Below are 13,486 nucleotides of genomic sequence, written 5' to 3' on the forward strand. Positions count from 1 at the left end.
ACAGTAAGGTTGTGTAGATTGTGTCCTTTTTAACTATTTATATGCTATGCAGTTTTCCACATTCCTGCTGTTGGAGTTTTGTCACTGAATATTTTCCAGGACCAATTTTTTCCAGTAACACTTTTTTGGTTGTTTTTTTCATTTCATTTTTTTTTAATTGAAGCGGAGTCAAAAATAGGAGCAGTTTATTCTCCAAAGAGGGAAACAGATTTCCACAAGCTATGAAAATTGAAGATTGGTTTTTCAACCCCAAAGATAGCACTTAAAGGCCTAATAAACCACACTTATGTGTGTGTTTGTTTAGTATAGTGGATGTCCTAGCTATATGCTGCATTTGGATTTTGGATACATCAGAATAAACTAGCTAAAAATAATGGTGACAGTGCTGGAATTTTCACTGTGTGTTTTTTGTCAGGCTTGAATCATAAATTCTGAAGAAGAGCTAATGAGATTTTTTTCTCAACCTTAAAATCAAATTGCTGGAATTGGTGTACTAACAGATTGCAGATCACAGTCTGAGACTTTGCAAAGCAGGCTACAAGCTCTACACCTTACTCATTTTGTAATATTTATTTGTTGGACCATTTCCTGTGACATTTTCTACATTGGTTGAAGTTAATTACTTTCAAAATTAAATACTCCAAACTGTGTAGCCGTAACAGTTGTTACAACAACAGTTGACAAAATCTTTACTAAAAGAAAAGGAGTATTTGTGGCACCTTAGAGACTAACCAATTTATTTGAGCATAAGCTTTCGTGAGCTACAGCTCACTTCATCCGACGAAGTGAGCTGTAGCTCACGAAAGCTTATGCTCAAATAAATTGTTAGTCTCTAAGGTGCCACAAGTACTCCTTTTCTTCTTGCGAATACAGACTAACATGGCTGTTACTCTAAAATCTTTACTGTTTTTCAAACTGCAAAAGTTTTTCCAGTGTGTAAATATTATCCACTAATGCATGGTTCTCGGTTACTTCATCTACATATCCGTTTGTGGCTGACTGTTTGGAGGAGTGTGATTGTGGCTAAGCAGATAGCTATTGCAATAAAACCTGCGTGTTCAGTGTTGCCCTCCATTGGATGAAATTTTGGTTCCAATGAGGTCAGTGGTAAAACTCCCATTGATTTCATTGTGGCTAAGATTTCACGCTGGTTTTGAAAAAGCTCCATGGAGTTGTTGCTCCTAAACTCCTCTCTGACCTTCTACCACCTACTCACCCTTACATACGCTTCCTCCCAGTTTGTCTCCTGTCCATTTACTCTGTATGGGCTGCTCTTGTACTTATGCTGCCCCATATATGAAATTACCTATGAGTCACTATATTTCTTTAAAAATCTTGCACTGTCACCCGCCTACATCTGAATCTGATGCCCCAGTCCCTTGATTGTAACTAGTCTCTGAGCATATTTACCAGCCTTTTAACTCTTGAATATGTTTCAGGTTTCTCTTTTTAATTCACTTGATCTTCATCTATTGTCTTTTATTTTTTTCCTTTCTGCCTCCGACCGTCTCCATAGTCAGCTCTGTAAAGATCCCCTCTCTGCTTTACGTTGCCACTTTGTAAAATGTTTTCAATAGAGCTGGTCAAAAAAATGTTCAACAGTGCAGGTTAGTAAATATCCACAATGTTTCATGGGAACATGTTGATTTTTGGCTGCTTTTGACTGAAAAGACAGAATATTTTGGTTAGATTTTTATATAAAAATATTTATAATCAATACAAAAGTCGATTTCAAATGAATTGAAACAAACGGCTGTTAGTCCTGAACGAAAACTTTTTGGAATTTTCACTTTGCAGGAAATTTCTACATTTCAGCTTTTTGTTCTGATTGGCAACAAACAAAAACAGGAAATGTTGGAATTTCCTTCCAGTTCCTGACCAGCTCTGATTTTCACATACTTTGTATGGAAGGCTGGAGCTTTTTTTCCCCTTTTTCTTTTTCTTTTTTTAAGGTGTTTTTTCAGAAACACTCTTCAGTTGTTTCCTAATTTTAAATTAGTAAGCATATAAACAAAAGATTGTTTATATGCTCTGAATGTCAGTTCAGATCTCCTGATGTCTTGTTTTCTAAAACACTGAGGAAATATATGGAAAGGCACTAGATACGTTAAGAGAATGATGATGGAATGTGGAAACCATCACCTATGGATCAAGATGTTCACATTTAGCCTAGTGATCAACAGCCGTTCCAATCAGACAGGTGTCTAGGCTTTGTGGAATGAGTTCAGTATGTAGTGAGCAAACAGACTGGTTGAATCTCTGAGAACAACATCCTTAGGAAGAGGAATGTGTGTAATTTTATTCGGAATATTGTCATTATTCTCTGTGGTGATTTCTGTCCATTATTCTGTTCATTTAACAAGTTTTTAGATTAAATCTGACTGGTCAATGGTAGTATGTTCCTCTTTCCTTTTTTACATTTTATGTTGAGTTGTGATGATTCTGTTGTTATTCATATTGTTGGCTGTTCCCTTTTTTTTAAGATGTAAATCTTTCCCAGACTAGTTCTGTTTCCAGAGTGAATAATGTAAGCGTCTCTCTTGTTAGTGCAAGAATCTAAAAGTGAATCACTATCATAGCTCTGTTTTTGTTCTTATTTTGGTCAGTATTATTAAACATAACACCTAAATCAGGTTTTTCATAGCAGAGAGTTATGTCCTAGTAGAGTTTTAAAAAAACATTAATTACTACACTGCTGGTATCCCTGCATTTTCCATCTATTGTCAGCAGTCCATTCACAACTACAGTACTGCTTGTTTGGTTTTCTGTAATTACTCCCATTCTGTGCTTCTCTTTCCACTTGCACAGATTCCTTCTGAGGCTGGAATCAAGATCAAAATGTTGGTATTCTAAGTTCTGAAACCAAAAAAAAAAAATTAGTTTTTACAGTAACTACCCTTTGATTGTATACCCAATATGTGCTTTAAGAATCTCATCTCAGGATCTAGGTATGATGTTTTGCCACTTGTGCACTTCAGTTTCAAGTATCAGATAATTTGGTTCCATTTTGGAACGGATTTCATTTTTAATACTCTCACCTAGTTTTAAAAATCAGTCCAAAGCTTTCTTACTGCTTTTAAGCTCTTTGTGCAGTAATTTTTTGGCCTGCATGTTTTGTTTTTTGTACATTGCAAAGCATAATGGGGCTCATGTTTGGTGCTGTATGTGCTAATAAACAGTGAGCTAAATCACCTCTTTTGAAACTCATTCAGTTCCAGTGGAGTTACATGGGAATGAATTTGGCCCAATAATTCAGCTTCCTGTTGTGCAAGAGTGGTACTCTGTTGTCACATCGTACTGTGAAACAGTAAAAAGTACATTTACAAATTAATAAAGAACCTTTTTATGCCTCAGCAGAAGTCTTTATAGAAGGTAACATGTATTTGAGCCAAATGTCATGGAGTAGAAATTGGAAATATCGATACACTAGTGTGATGAACTGGAGCTGTATCTGCACAGCTTCTGCATTCTGATTGATACTGTGATGTATTATGGGGGAAAAAAACCCCTGTATCATCTGTGCCTACAGGTATGTGGATATACCATTGCTGACAGGCCCTGTATAGCAGATATGTACCAGGACAGGGACAATGGGAAACACTTAATATTAATAATGGTACTTAAACCTCGTGGAATGTTATGTTAAAAAAGCAGCTGCATCCTTAGGTATTTTTTTAAGCTGTTTCCTCTGAAGGGAGGGTGTATGTAAGTGCAGTGGAAAGTTACCAGGAGGAGAACAAAAGAGGCCAGGTGACCAGAAGAGATTTAAATGAAAAGCCACACAGGAACAGAGGGGGCCAGATGTGAAGAGGAAGCATGGGGCAAGGGAGAGCAAAGTCACAGAAGCTGAGGAAGGTGACTCCAGGAGGGAGAGGCCACGTAGCAGGTAGCAGCCACATGGGGAAGGGAGACCTGCCCACTTTCCTGAGCCCAAAGGACTTGGACCTCAGCTCCGAGACTGCCCTGGAGTGGTAAGATTGAGGCAGGGACATGAGTTTTAGTGTTCTGTATGATTTGTACTCTCCTGTGCTTGCTTTACATGATTAAGTGTAAAAGAGCATAAAAGTGTTAGTGCAAATTGTCACTCTGTATTTAACTGCTTCACAATTACTGCTTTCCCTTGTGGCAGTCTAGTTAAACTAGAAGCTTCACACCTTTCAGGTGAAGTTCTGGGAGAGCCGTATGTTTAAGTTGGGGTATCTTGGGAGTTAGCGTTGAGGAGCCCCATTTCTGAGAAGGGGTAACAGACTGAGAGTCAGTGCCCAAGGAAAGTGCTAAGGGAGGAACCCAGGGGATCCAGAGAACAGAGGCTTGGATTCTTCTCACAGCAGTCTTAGAGGAAGGCCAGGAGAGGGTGCTTGCTAGCATCTGTGACAACTAGTGAAAACTTAATTAACCTTTTTAAGAAGGATAAAGGCCAAGATGATCAATAATGACACATGATTTTGGGTGCTTCCTTTTTCAGGTGCCCAGTTTGACACACTTTAAAGTGGCGGGCCTGTGTTCTCTCAAAATCAGTCCCTTTATAAAAGTATCAATTTGTGTACCCAAAATGAGTAGTTGCTCTTAATTCATCTTGCCAAGGGGCCTGAGGCAAAGCCTGTTGGTGTCAGTGGGAGTCTTTCTGCTGACTTCAGGCAGCTTAGGACTAGGCCCTAAAACCTTATTGCAGTTTATTTAAATATAGGGCTGTACTAAAAGTAGGAGCTTTATGAATAAAGTTTGATGACTGATTAGTGTGACTTGGCTGCTCAGGGAATAGCTATGCTTCCATTCCAATTCAAGAGAAATCAGCTTTGTACAGACCTGAAGGCATCTAAGTATACCCAAAGTTTTATCTGAGTAGATAGCCATGCACCATGTTCTGTCTTTGTTCAAAAATATAGTGCAATATGTATGAAATATCTTTAATATGTACTTTCATATCATTAATTGTGTCTGAGTAAGAAAGAATTGTCCATCTTTAACTCCACTGTTAAAGAACTGAATAGCAGAATGCAACAGTTCCAAGTGTGCCGTGTGAGGCGCTCCCAGTTCTATAAAGGGTTTACAGTAACACCCTAGAAAGACCACTTGAACAGGTCCTTCCTAAACTGGGAAGATGTCAGAAACCTTCTGGATGAATCAGCTAGGTCAGTCAGGATGCAGACCTGTCAGGAAAAAGGATCACTTGAAAGGCACATCTCTTTATTGTGCCCAGGCATTCCTGTAATTGCCTTGGGGATAATCCATATGGGTTTAATGAAAGGTTTGTTATAATTGATGAATCATACCCATGTTTGTGCAAGAAAGGCTTTTGCCATGGTTTTCCCACTATCATTTCACAGCTTCTCTTCTCTTCTCCCTCTCCACCCCCGCCCCCTTCCCCCACTTGACGGCTTGCTTGCTCACACAACATGATAATAGTTGGAGGACGGGTTTAGTCACTTCAGTCTCTGCTATTGTTTAATTGGACAAGGTGGATGAGTTAATATCTTTCATTGGGCCAACTGATATGTTCTGGGATGCAATCCAGACTGGTGAAAAGTTGTCACCTCTTAACTTATAACCCTTAAGTGCCTTCAAGCTTTGTTTCTCTAACGCTCTGCCTGGAATGCCCACAGTAAGTAACAAGCATGTGCTTTATCTCTATGTATTGGGCAGCCCTGGTCCAACTCTTTAGATCCAGGAGCCTGCCTGTAATGCCACCTACTTCCACTTGTCTTCACCAGCCTTAGTTAACGTCTGGTAAGGTGATAGTAGCTCACCCACCTCATCTGTCTGATATCTTGGGACCAACACAGTTACAAAAACACTATATACGTTGCTTAGTTGGAGAGTTAAGCATGCCTGTGATGAGCAGACTGGCCAAGTCACAGTAATGCCTCTACTTTCCTTTTTAAACTTCATTATTACTATTTATTTGTATTATCCTAGCACCTAGGAGTCCCAGACATGGTCCAGGATCCCATTGTGGTAGGTGCTATATAATCTTTCTGGGATTCCAAATACCAGAGGTCCCTGAGTTGGAAAGCTGAGATCTAGGTTTGGATTCAGACTTTTCCCCCACAAAGTTCAGGGATCACTAATGGATGAAACAGAGTTTAAGCACAGTCTTGTTTTTCTCTCATGTCATCCCTTTATGTGAGGAGCAACTCCTAGTCAATGATCCAATGAATATCTGTGAAGTTAAGCATACGCATAACTGTTTGATGGGTCAGGGCCTAGTATGGTACAGGAAAACAGTACTGGATCTGTGCAAGGAAATGTTTCATGCAGCATTTCAACCTCTAAACATTCTGAGTAGCAAAAGGAACAGAGCTATTATTAGTGATGATGAGTGTGGGACTTTCATAAAGTAGCAGTCATTACTCATCTGTTTTCATTTGCAGAAGTTTTCTAGCAAAAAGCAGGCACAAATGTAATAGCAGAGGCTAGGAGGTGGATAGTAGGAGGGAAAAAGTGCTATCCATTTCTGAAAGCTAGTGCTTAGTAAGACCTTTCTGTATAGCTTTGGTTTTGTGGCCATCAGAAACGCAGTTGATTGGGAACTCTTGCCTCGCTGGGTCAAAAAGTAAAAAAAAAAAAAAAAAAAAATGAATTCAGAGGGTAAGTTTTGAGTTTTTTTGTTTTGTTTGTTAGTGTAAAATATGGTGCTTTTGTATCAAACAACTTCTGTTTTGGGGGAAGCCATTCTAGTATGGTATTGTGTTTACATGTTCCTAACTCCTTGCCGTTAGTTGGTTTGCATGAAATGCATTAAGAACTAGAGTCTGGCTTGAACTGTGTATGGAGTTCAGATAAGGAAGTTGGTATATGAACTTACTCAAAAGTAGTCTCTGAATGGAAAGATAAGGGTGATAAAACTCTTGGAGGTACTTATGATTGAATTGCTGGCTGTATCTTAAGGAGTTTAATAAAATTGTAAATCTTTCCTCCCTAGTCCTTTTTCTAAAATGGAAAAGTCCAACAAGTTTGCACAAGACCTTTATATGATCTTTAATGATCAGCTGTTTGACTTCCATGTTTGACTAAAATGTCCATTATCACTGCCTTTACTATTTAACTATGCATATTTGGAGTGATGCTGTCATGAGGTCCTTTCAGGATAGACTCTTCATTGTATTAACTGAAAATTTGCATGCTGTGCTTTTCAACATTTTTGTGTGTGTGCTTCTGAAGAGCACTCGTCCATGTTAAGGAAAAGGTGAAATACTCCCATTGACTTCAGTGTACTTGGGCTTGAATCTGGAGTTATTAGGTCATTGCTGCACAACGTACTGAAAGTTAGTCTTAAACTTTCCATGGAGTTTCCAGTATAACTTGCGCAAATCCAATAAAATCAAGGAACAGCATTTTCTCTTTCCCAGTAGTAAGATTAAGGTTTACCTTGCAAATCAGATTAATCCATAGGGTTATTATGCTTCTCTTAGTGAGAAATTTACTCACTTTTCATGGGCAACATGAATTGGGTGAACTAATCCTTACATATTGCTTATTGCTAATTGCTAGTATAAATACTCTTCTTGTTCAAAATATCTGTTTTAAATTTTTGCAGTGGGGTAGGGGAACAAGCAGAGAAATGTTTAAATTAGAAAAAACAAATGGAACATAACCCTAATAGAAGAAACTCTAAGAACAATTGTAACAGGTTGCAGTTATTAAGCTTAAAGTCCGCGTTGATGCCAAACGTGCATTTTTTTTCTGATAAAGGATGAGACGCAAGAAGACCAATCAACATGTAAATCAGTGGGACCACGCATACAAAATAGGAGGGCAGGATTTGGCCCATGATTATTGTACTAAGGCCTCTTCCTGCTCCTATTGAAATCAGTAACAAAACTCCTCGTGACTTTTTAATGCTGCTGGTTAAAATTCTATCTAGTTACAGTTCACTTTATTGCCACTTTCTTACATTTCTAAGTCTTAAATTTGCTTTGTTTTAAATACATATCTAAAACTTGAGTAAACAGACACTTTCTCTTTGAAATGCTCAGAGCTTGCTATTAGAGTCTTGCTGTCTCCCTTCTTGCTAAGCTGGAGGGAGGAGAATGATTGAGTGGTACAAATGTAACACTTCGATTTGGCTACATACTGTATTTAACAACTAAAATAACCATTTTTTTCTGGATTCACAGCATTGGCTTTATTGCATATAAAGATTTTAGTAAGTCCAGGTCAGCATAAATAGTTCAAAATGACCTGGCACCAGAATGAACAAACACATCTCCACCCTCTGGAAACAGGAGTCTACAGTAGAGAATTTTAATTTGCTTGTTTTTCTCTATGGCAAACATTTAATTTCTTTAGTGTTAACTCTGGTAGTGTGGCTTGTGCAAGCAGGATGTCAAATGGGGAGGGAGCGGGAATCCCCAAGTAATATACTGTCAATTCAGTATTCCTTGGCATCCCAGTTAACTTTCAGCACAACAGTGTTAATCTATTTTTCTAGATGTATTCTTCTGGTTGTGGTGGTAAATAGTTAAAATTCAACTTTTCAATGGGTTGGACTGAGAAAATTTGGCTAATACTGTATAGATGGTAGGGATGGTGGCTGTTCCAGTTCGAAAAATTTAGGTGATGCTTTGAGTATATTGTTTCTTTATTATATACGTGCATACAAATATTCATGTGCCTCCATGTTTGCAGGATTGAGCCCTTATTTTCTATCTTGCATTTACATTTTTGATTCATTAGTTTCAATGAAATAAATGGTATTTAGGATTTTTTCTGACTTTTCAATTTAACTCACTCTTTGCATTTAATCCCTTGTTCACAAACGCTTTAATGTGCAAAAGTTCACTGTCAGTACTAATATCCGCTTTGCTGTTAGGTAGAAAAAAGCATTATTACAGAGAAGCTCTCCAAGCCACAACTCCTTCACACGGGAATATGTTTTGACAGGTATGCTATTGATCAATGGATTCATTATTACTGTATTAATGAAAAATCGAGAAACCAGAAGATATTTGAAAAAGGTCATGATGTTTAAATAATAAACGTAGGGATTTGTTTGTTTTTTAAAGTTGCCTTCTGGGCTTTTCGTCTTTAGGGGATACACTTGGTTGTGGAGAAAAAGCTTGAAAATGTGACTCCTGATGACTAGAATTTTTTTTTTTAATGAAAACTGAGAGTTCTTGCGTATCACTTGTCTCCAGGAGCTGCTGATTTAAGTAAACCCAGCTATCACAAGAGTTGGTAACATTGCTTTAAATGCAATTCCTGGAACAGCTTTTTAATTTTTTTTTCTGTGCACATTACTCATTCAGGCTAAGTGAATGCTTAGCTTTAAGGAAATGGGGCCTGATTTTACTTTCATTGAACTTGCTAGAAAGACTCCCATTGACTGCAGTAGTCGTTGAATCAGGCTCAATGCGTCGTATCGCTGAACTCTGTGAGTCTGCTCACCTGCATAAAGGTGTGTGCCAAAGTGCTTTCTGGCCCTAAAAGATTACATGTTCCTTATTGTAGAATGACCTTTTGTCACTTCTGTTTTACTGACGTATTCTTCTGTTTCACTTAGGAATTTTATATGCGTCTCCATCTATACTCTAACAAATTAAGATAAGATTAATGAGATGTAACCTTATTTCTAATAGCCAACATTTTTAAAGAGCTGCTGTGCAATTAGTAGCAGCACTGCGGCTATCATAGTTTTGCATGGTTTCAGAGTAACAGCCGTGTTAGTCTGTGTTCGCAAAAAAAAAGGAGTACTTGTGGCACCTTAGAGACTAAATAAATTAGTTAGTCTCTAAGGTGCCACAAGTACTCCTTTTCTTTCTATAGTTTTGTATCTCTGTTGCTAGTACTTGCTAATGCTTCCCATGTAATTCTTTTCAAGGCCATTATTTCACCATAGACTTTGGCCCACAAAAAATGCTTTGGCATGTGAACTGTATTTTTCTGGCTGCTGCTGATGTTGCAATATCCATTTACATAGGTCTGCTACTGCTGCCGTTTTACCTAGAGCATTTTGCTCTTTGTTTTGGGGGAAATTTTGCTTTCAGTATTTCAGCCTTTCCAGACTTTGCATTCAGTGCACAGATTATAGTTGTAGGAAATCCTTTTCAGTTTTGTGTTTTTAACCATCCACATGTGTATGGTTTTGATTAAACATTCGGTATGCAAAATAAGGAACTAGAACATAGTTCCTGTAAGCAATTGGTTTACTTTATTTTCTGTTTTAGAAGCTTACAATCCATACTACTTGATATCATTATTGCTCTAAGTGTAGTATTCTCATTTAAAAACCTTTTTAAAAGGTGAATGTTATTTTTTCATGTGAAAATGATTTAATAGAATAATCAAAATGTCTTTACAAAGCTCAAACTCCAATAGGCAGGATTTTACAGTACAGTTTGAGGGGGGAAAAATGCATGTTCCGGTTTTACACTCTAGATGCTTGTTCATTCAATAACTTTTAAGCCCTCACCTAAAAGTGCTGGAGACTAAATCTCTGTTTGCGGACTGAGTATTGCACAGGCAATGAAGGCTTCCCCTTTCCGCTCTACCAGTGTGTCAAAATGTGCTTTGGAGGAGCTTAAAGGTGAAAGGAGACAAGAGCTCAGTGTCTGTGACTGCTTGGGATAGAAGGATGCTGATCTTGTCAATTGTTGTAGTGGTGTGACCTGCTGGAAGGACTCTTCTGCTGACCCACCCTGTTAACAGGTGTTGGTGGCTTCACCCACTGTTCCAAAGTTCTGCTGTGTCTTTTGCATACCTTGTTAACTCCACCTGTGATAACGAAAGAAATGTGGGTTTGCTTCATGGCTACAGAGGAAGGATGACCTTGTAGTTAAGGCCCAGGGCGGGCACTTGGGAGTTGGGTTAAATTCTTGTCTCTACCACACATTTCATCTGACCTGACACAAGTCACTTGGAGGACACTTTCAAAAGCACAGATAATAGGTAGGTGCCCAACTCTCCTGTGACAGTCAGTGGGAGTTGGGCATCTACTGCTCTTTGTGACTCTGCAAATGTCTCCTAAATCTGCCTTGGTTCACTATCTGTAAAGTGGAGATAATTCTCCCTTTCCCACATACTTATGTCTAGTCTATACAGACAGTCAGCTGTTATGTCAAGAAAAAGTTCCTGCTCCAATGTGTGCATAGTGTCCACCACAGTGAGAACCCAGTCTTGGAGCCTCTAAGCCTATAAAAAAGATACCAAATGTACATGTCTCTGGATTGCCATGAGATCATGCAGTATGATGACCAGTAAAAATACCAGAGAGTGTCTTCCAGCGCCATAGATACAAATGGGCAAAAGGTGGTTGGTTGATTGGTAGCCAGACTCTTTTTGGAGGTAGACTTTTGAAGTGGCTCCGCTACCTCATGGCAACTCCTAGAGAAAGGAGCTTTCCTCCAGCCCAACCAAAATCTGTTGCATGTATAATAAACATACATTTTCACATGGACCTGAAGAAATGGAAAATTGCCAAGATTTTACAATGACTAGGTTTTTGATTTCTTTTCTCCAGTTCTGGGTGTCCAGTGTGGGATGCTTTAAAAGTCCTGAGACTCTTTGGGATGGCCAGGAAAAGAAGGCGCTCAGCACTTTCTGAAAATCAAGGACCCTTTTTAAGATGTCAAGATGGACAACAAAAACAAAGGCACTAAGCTTTTGAGGGTCACCCTGCCCCTTATCCCTGTCCACATCCCCCCCACCCCACCCCAGAGCAGGGGCCAGGAGAGGGGCTGCAGCTCCGGGGAGGGTGGGAAGACATGGGATAAGGGGGCTGAGGTTGGGGCTACAGCTGAGGGAGGATCTGGGTCCAGAAATGGAGTCGCGGCTTAGCCTGGGAATGCAGCTGGGAGACTGGGATGTAGCTGGGAGCAGGACTGGAGCAGATCTGGGGGCAGGGAGGTGCTGGGTGGTGGTCCCTCCCCACCCGCCAATGGGGGCTGACTCGGCCCCTGTAGCACCCCCCCTGGATTTCCTCCATGCCCCCCTATGGGGGCACACCCCACAGTTTGGGGACCACTGCACTAAAGTCTCTGGGGACTCTAGAAAATCTCGACCTTATTTTCCTATGTTCATATATACAGTTGTTGGTAACAGCAGAGATAATCCCTGCCTGGAACATCAGTGTCCACATGTTCATATTGGACACTCTGGCTTGATGGAGGAACAGAGGACAAAATACATAAAGCAGCAGTAATTGAGGTGGAAGGCAAGGCTATTTTGACAAGGGGTTTGGTGATGACATAATGAAAAGGGTTAGCTTCTTTCTGTATCTTCCAAGGAAGAAGTAAGACTTGGAGACTGTCTGGAGGCATGGAGAGAAAGATGCATAGAAACTAACCCAAGGTTACAAATGACAGTGACAGAAAGGTAGTGTTGATGTGCGCTACGGTGGAGCATTTTTAGAGCATTAAATCCAGTGTCTTACTGCCAGAAATATTATTGTATATGGAGATATTTGGGCATTGAACAGACCAAGAAAATAATGTAGATGACGCTGTTTCTTCCACAAACTTTTTTTTGGTTATTCCTAGGAGAGATTACAGACAATATAAGAAGTTTAAAGGTCCATCAAAAAAACATTATTGTCTCATTGTCTAATGCTGTTCCATAGACTCTCCTTGCAGTGAGAAGACTTCAAGTCACTTAATGGAACTTGGGATGCTTGGTGAAATGGATAATCTTTGTGATTTGATTCATTCAGTATTTTGCAACTGTGTAATGTTTAACACTTCCAGATGTTTGATTTTGAACTAATACATGCACTGACAGAACACCCTAAAGACTAACAGACACTCCATCAAATATTTTATTGGTATGGTTAAAAGTGAGTGATAAACGTTGTACATGGACTCATCATATGACGTACACTTACTAAGAGGTCATCAATATATATTTACCTTTACCATGCTTAACTGTGTTTTCTGATGTTGGGACGTACGCATGCGTCGGTGAGAAAATGTGATGCTTGCTTATGTTCCTTTTGAGCTGACCTAACACAATTGAAATTTTCCTTCAGTATCAATTTTCCAGTAAAATTAAGTTGCTCAGTGTGAATAAGATTATCTGACCAATTGAACCTCTCGTGCCTCAGAAGTAATCAGGAATAGATCACAGCTTCAGAATGCATGTGTTGAGATTATTTGCGCACCGCCAGCCCTTCCCCCCCCCCCCTTTTTTTTTTTTTTAAACTTGGACTGCAGATATCCCTGGAGGGTTGTCGGTGAGGGATCCCCAGTTATGCGGGTTGGTTGGATTGTTCAGATAAGTCATACGGTATTGCTTCTGTTCCCTGATTGGAACACGATGGAAGCATTTCTACTGTGAATATTTGCGATAGAACTTAAAATTTGGCTTCTGCAAATGTTCACCAAGATGACTGACATTTGCTTTCCGATAAAACTGAGTAACATGAGAGCTTGTGGAAAGAAAATAAAAGGAAGGAAACATTTAGTAAGTCAATATTTTAAAATGTGTGTGTGAACATTAGCCTCTTAACTTGAAATATTTTTCTAACTCTATTTTTCTGTCCATTCATATTCTG

At 39.2% G+C, this 13,486-nt stretch overlaps 1 protein-coding gene across 4 annotated transcripts in view; it reads left to right on the top strand.

Annotated features, from left to right (window-relative positions):
- The window catches only part of MITF (melanocyte inducing transcription factor), a 169,268-nt gene that overhangs the window by 63,539 nt on the left and 92,243 nt on the right, over positions 1–13,486 (top strand). The window contains exon 1 of one of the 4 annotated variants that reach the window (XM_084634195.1): positions 3,924–3,971. The exons of the other annotated variants lie outside the window; for them this stretch is intronic. The gene's annotated coding sequence lies outside the window, so the exon portion shown is untranslated. Of the gene's footprint in view, positions 1–3,923; positions 3,972–13,486 lie in introns of those variants that run through there. 4 annotated transcript variants of the gene reach the window in all.

The sequence above is a fragment of the Lepidochelys olivacea genome (assembly GCF_965140295.1).
Source record: "Lepidochelys olivacea isolate rLepOli2 genome assembly, chromosome: 7".
Taxonomy (NCBI): domain Eukaryota; kingdom Metazoa; phylum Chordata; order Testudines; family Cheloniidae; genus Lepidochelys; species Lepidochelys olivacea.